Source organism: Helicoverpa zea, chromosome 11 (assembly GCF_022581195.2).
Source record: "Helicoverpa zea isolate HzStark_Cry1AcR chromosome 11, ilHelZeax1.1, whole genome shotgun sequence".
Classification (NCBI taxonomy): Eukaryota; Metazoa; Arthropoda; class Insecta; order Lepidoptera; family Noctuidae; genus Helicoverpa; species Helicoverpa zea.
The window spans coordinates 12,286,788-12,292,787 of record NC_061462.1 but is presented as its reverse complement, the minus strand read 5'-3'; the positions used below and the strand labels follow the sequence as shown (position 1 = coordinate 12,292,787).

General features: G+C 37.1%; 1 protein-coding gene and 1 pseudogene across 1 annotated transcript in view; both read left to right on the top strand.

The window, feature by feature from the left end:
- LOC124634386 overlaps positions 1–4,688 on the top strand; it is a 4,903-nt pseudogene extending 215 nt beyond the window's left edge.
- The window catches only part of LOC124634237 (immunoglobulin superfamily DCC subclass member 4-like), a 188,498-nt gene that overhangs the window by 69,544 nt on the left and 112,954 nt on the right, over positions 1–6,000 (top strand). The window lies entirely within an intron of this gene.

The window sequence follows — 6,000 nt, the reverse complement described above, 5'->3', positions numbered from 1 at the left end:
ATACAAAAAATACAATATGAAACTATAATGATGATCCACCTAGCTCAATGATAAATATCTGATGAAAACTTATGTTCCCCTTTTGATTTACTTCTGAAAATACTAATAATACTCTCCCCAAATTATAATATTGTAAAAAATGTACTGAAGTGTGTATTAATTTTGTTTTAGGGAACCAAAATCGCCTCTGAGGGTTTGAAGGGCCGTGTTTTGAAGTCTCGCTGGCCGATCTTCAAGCTGATACTGATGCGGAGAGGTAGGTACTTATTTGTTACCATATTTTTAACTGTTTGGTCTTTTTGAGCATTTGTTGAAGGGTCCTTCTAACCTAGCCTGACATGTGTTGCTGGGGAGTTTGTTGCACCATATCTTCCCAGTAAAAACACAGGAAGAGTTCTATGTGTAAAAAGTGCTGTTTAGTAGCCTAGTTTGAATGAATGATTTTCAGTTTAGACGAACGCTACTGATTGACAATATGTTTCAGTCATTAATAAAATACATAGAGGAAAACTACGCTTGTATTACTCACAAAATAAGAGTATATTATAGTGTATTATTTATTTGCAATAAGAGCAACAGATGAGATTCAAGTCTAAAATTGCTATTACTTACAACTTGAGTTAAAATTACTGCAGTCCAGCTATATGAAGGAATACCATATGGTCTTCATATCGTTTTAGTCTGCAGAAAGCATATGCTGCCGCACTAAAGCGCCTCTGTATTTTATATACTTTGGTACCTTGTGTCGTTGCTACAAAATAACATTCAAGACCGCCATGGCTGACAATAGGCCAGGATAAGATGCAATTATTATTATTTATGCAACATCTATACAGGAATTAATTTTAAGCAGTGCACAAAAAAATACTGGTGGTCCAGAATCATTAACGGAACATATCTGCATCATCAGTAATTTTTTGTAAAAAATATTTTTTATCCTCCCCAAAAACAGCAAAATATGGATACTAACTATTCTTAACGCTTGGAGCAACGCTCGCGTCAGTAAACCGGTTTCTCAGTTGCCTACTATGATGACTGTGACCATACAATCGGTTACAAAATAAACATCTTTCACAATCAATAATAGTATTATTTTTGGTATTTAAACTTAAAAAAATATATGTATCTATAAAACTTATTTAACTCTATGTTGACAAAGTTTGCACACTGGATAAAATTAATTCCTGTATACAACAAATATATATGTATAGTATACATATATATTATGATGTCTATATGTATACAACAATAATTATGTACTATAATGTTACATTATTGTTTGTCAGGTCTTTCCGCAAGTTCCGTCTGATTGCTGAGGATGTTCAGGGACGCAATGTGCTCTGCAACTTCCACGGTATGGACCTCACCACTGACAAGCTCAGGTATGTACCATTTTTGTCCTCCTAGCTACCACCACGGTTTCATCCGCTTTCTGAGGGAACTACTTCCTGTACTTGGACAAAATAGCCTATGTTACTTGGGGATTGTGTAGCTTCATTGAAATTATTTTTCAAAGCAGTTCACATGTTTTGGAGCCTTTAGGGATGTACAAAAGAATAGTTTCCTGTTATATTAGTATAGTTTGATATGGTTCTTTGAACGAGTTGTAATGGACAAAGTAGACTATTTCCATATGCCAATGACAGCTCAGAAATTCAGAAAAAAGTCGTGGTGCCTAGTGGGCAAAGAACCAACCTCTCGAGTATGAGAGCGCGGGTTCGATTCCAAGTCAGGCAAGTACCAATGCAACTTTTCTAAGTTTGTATGTACTTTCTAAGTGTAGCTTAGACACCAAATGACTGTGTTTCGGATGGCACGTTAAACTGTAGGTCCCGGCTGTCATTGAACGTCCTTGGCAGTCGTTACGGGTAGTCAGAAGCCAGTAAGTCTGACACCAGTCTAATCAAGGGGTATCGGGTTGCCTGGGTAACTGGGTTGAGGAGGTCAGATAGGCAGTCGCTTCTTGTAAAGCACTGGTACTCAGCTGAATCCGGTTAGACTGGAAGCCGACCCCAACATAGTTGGGAAAAGGCTCGGAGGATGATGATGAATGACAGCTCAGAAATTCGCGCAAGTCGCTGCTCGGAAGTTATTCGTAGTCGCCATTAAGTTTGGCGTGTATACTGCAGTCCAGCTATATGAAGGAACACCATATGGTCTTCATATCGTTTTAGTCTGCAGAGAGCATATGCTGCCGCACGAAAGCGCCTCTGTATTTCATATACTTTGGTACCTTGTGTCGTTGCTACAAACATTATTTTCTTAAATTAGCTTTTTCTTATGAAAAGTCAAAAGCTAGGTGCACAGTTCTAAAAGTTGGTCTCATGGAGAAGAATCAGTGAAAACCTCCATAGACACTTTTAAAACAAGGCCTTAGATAATTATCAGCCTCCTCAATAACCATGCATATACCTCAATAACAAGACATAGTATAAAGTATAAACACTTTCGGAGCTATTTCTCACGGCATACCGGCTATGCTTATAAACTTTACCTCTTTACAACAATATTAACAAGTCCTCTTCAACAGATGGATGGTCAAGAAATGGCAGACCCTCGTGGAGGCCAACATCGACGTGAAGACCACCGACGGCTACCTGCTGCGTGTCTTCTGCATCGGTTTCACCAACAAGGACTCTCTGAGCCAGCGCAAGACCTGCTATGCTCAGCACACTCAGGTAGGTTGAACATCATGCCTATTTTACTATCCCACTGCTGGGAACAGGCATCTTCTCTTATAGAGAAGGAATTAGTGTTGACCATTACATTTTCGAGGCGTAGTTTATGCTCAAATGGGGTAACTAGAATCACCAATCCACTGAGTAGGCATTTATCTAAAGGTTGACAATCTTGGCAGAACTTTTTACACAAATACATATATTAAACAAATAAATACTGCTTTAAGTAATGATTCAATTAGTTAAATAATTGTTGTTATTGTATTTACATAGATTTTTAGCTACATCTTATGTTTCAACTGAGTTAATAAAAATTCATATAAAGATTTTTTACCTTTAGATAAATGTTACTCAACTGGAGTATACCTTCCGCCAATGGTTTCACCCGTATAGAGTTGAGGCTATTTAACACCCTGTATGTCGGTGCGCAGATCTACGCGAGGCAATGGATTTCTATTGTTCTCTCCTTAGCGGCATCATGAGGTTAATACTGAAATATTTTTTTCCAGTATTTGAGGTTAGCGCGCATTGAAGCTAACTATACTATTTTAGGAGGATATTATCGCAGTCTGCACTATAAAGGGCCTAGGTCGCATTCTTGCTCTTTATAACTGCATCCCGCCGCTGCGTACATTATCGGGGCTTGCAAGACCACGATCGCGGCTTTCGGGTCTGTCTGTCTGTTGGCTATTCGTGGTCTTGGTACAAACACCCTCAAATATACTGTGTTATATTATTTTCCTGTCCTTATGTGTTTTTTTCTTTATATTTTTCTACACCATATTACCTAAACAAACTAATAAGTATGTAAGTTGTATTTTTGTTGAGTTTTTCTATTTTATAAAGTACTAAAAAGAGGTATCTGAATTGAGCTCGAAATTAAAGGTTTTTATATTACAACATAAGAGTTTATTTAACTAGATTTTGAAGACATCTACAACTGTAAAATTCGCGATGAGACTGCATACTTACTCACATACTTAATTACTACTTAAAATCAATTAAAATTGTAGCACACTAGATGTACATAACGTTTCTAATTCTATATAAACACTCTTGACATGATGAAATAATACTATGGAATACCAAAACCCAAGTATTAAAGCATATTTATCCCGTTCTACCCAGGTCCGTGCCATCAGGAAGAAGATGTGCGAGATCATCACCCGGGACGTGACCAACTCTGAGCTCCGTGAGGTTGTCAACAAGCTCATCCCGACTCCATTGCCAAGGATATCGAGAAGGCTTGTCACGGCATCTACCCACTGAGGGATGTCTGCATTAGGAAGGTAGGTTGCAGTAACTGTTTGGAGTTTATTTGAAGGTTGTGTTGGGTTGATAAGTTGGTGTTTTGAAGGCTAAATTCACTGGACACTGATGAAGTCTCTCATAGATTGTCAGGAACTTAACTGACGTTTGTTCTAAATAAGATAAACTAAAACGTTTGGGATCACAGGTCTCAGATAGCAATATATTTGGCAGATAGTTTTAAGAGCATAAACTTGGGAGAGCTTGGGAGAGCTCAGTAGTAGCTCAGTAGTGTTGCTCAGTAGTGGTCGCGTCATACAATAACTATGTGCATATATATACACACAATACGACTCACCTGCTTTTGTGAGGTAAAACATCTATTTTGCATAAGTAGATACTTGTTTTAGAATCTGCAAGACTTATTAACTCAACCAACGCCATATTCAACCACAATGATGATCCACCTAGCTCGCAATGATACACACCTGATGAAAAATCTTGTTCCCTTTTGATATTCTATCTGAAAACAACCCCCCAACTTATAATCACCACTACCACCCATCACCAGTCTAAAGTAACCCTTAATCACCAGGTCAAAGTACTGAAGAGGCCTCGCTTCGAGATCTCCAAGTTGATGGAGCTTCACGGAGAAGGTGGTGGTGGCAAGAGGGGCGAGGCTGGTGATAAGTCAGAACGCCCCGAGGGCTACGAACCTCCGGTCCAAGAGAGCGTTTAAGTTAATATACGTTAAAAACTGAATTTATGCGTTTTATTTCACTATTTGCTATCTGTAGTCGTATAGGCGGCCATGTTGGAAAAGGTGAGCGTTTGTTTTTTTGTTGTTCTTTTTTTGAATTTTGCCACCAGAATTTTGTGACTTCAAGTAAAATATCAAATATATGTTTTTTATATGAAATGTTTGTAATGATGATCCACCTAGCTCGCAATGATACATACCTGATGAAAAATCTTGTTCCCTTTTGATATTTTGACTGAAATTATTCCAATAATACATAATTGATATTGTTTAAATATAATTTTTACTAATGTATTTTGTTTTGCAGGAAGATTTGGTGCCAAGGCTGCTACCGCAACGCATCGTTGTATCTCGGTTGCATATGTCATACCTTCAGTTTTTAAATGAATATAATTTAAAAAGGCTTATGTTTAACTGATCACCAGAAATAGTAACAAATAGCAGACAAAAATAGTAAATGATCACCAAAATGAAACTCGCATTTTAATGTAAAATGATAACCAAAGTTTTAACACTTTGCTATCCTATTTAAGTGAAATTACTCCAAAATAAATCATGCGCAAGCCAAAAATAGTAAATGATCACCAAAATTAAACCACCATTTTAAAGTAAAATGATAACCAAAGTTTTTACATTCTGCTATCCTATTTAAGCAAAATGAGTCCAAATAAATCATTGTTACCCCAAAAGTAGTAAATGATCACCAAAAGTAGTGAATGATCATCAAAATTATACCAGCGTTTTAATATAAAATGATAACCAAAGTTTTTACATCTTGCTATCCTGTTTAAGTAAATTGACTCCAAAAAATCAGTTCGGCCTGATACAATAAATGTAATAACATTATGGGACCTTTTTCCTGCTCTAAGGTGGAAAATTGTCTATTGCGTTGCATGCCTCTAAACAGTGCGATAAGAGTGTGTTTTCGAGGGAGTGTATTGAGAAACACATTCTTCTTCTTCTCTCCCTGCCCTGTTCCCAATTTTACTTGGGGTCGGCGCAATATGTCATTTTCTTCCATTTTCCCCTGTCACTCGTCATACTGACACTCACTCATGCATTGCAAGCCGGACACAAAACTTAATATGGCATCATAATACTTTATTTGGTAATAAGCCTACATTTTATGGCTATCACAGTGACTTATTTAGGCAAAAATAATACATTAATTTGGTCGTCAAGAGTTGGTGATCATTTACTAAATTTGGTGGTCGAATACAATTTAAAGTGAAGTCGTGACTAAAATAGCTGGTACTATTACATTTTTAGACTTTATTTTTCTGGTGTTCAGTAGATTTTTCTGGTTGCAAAACT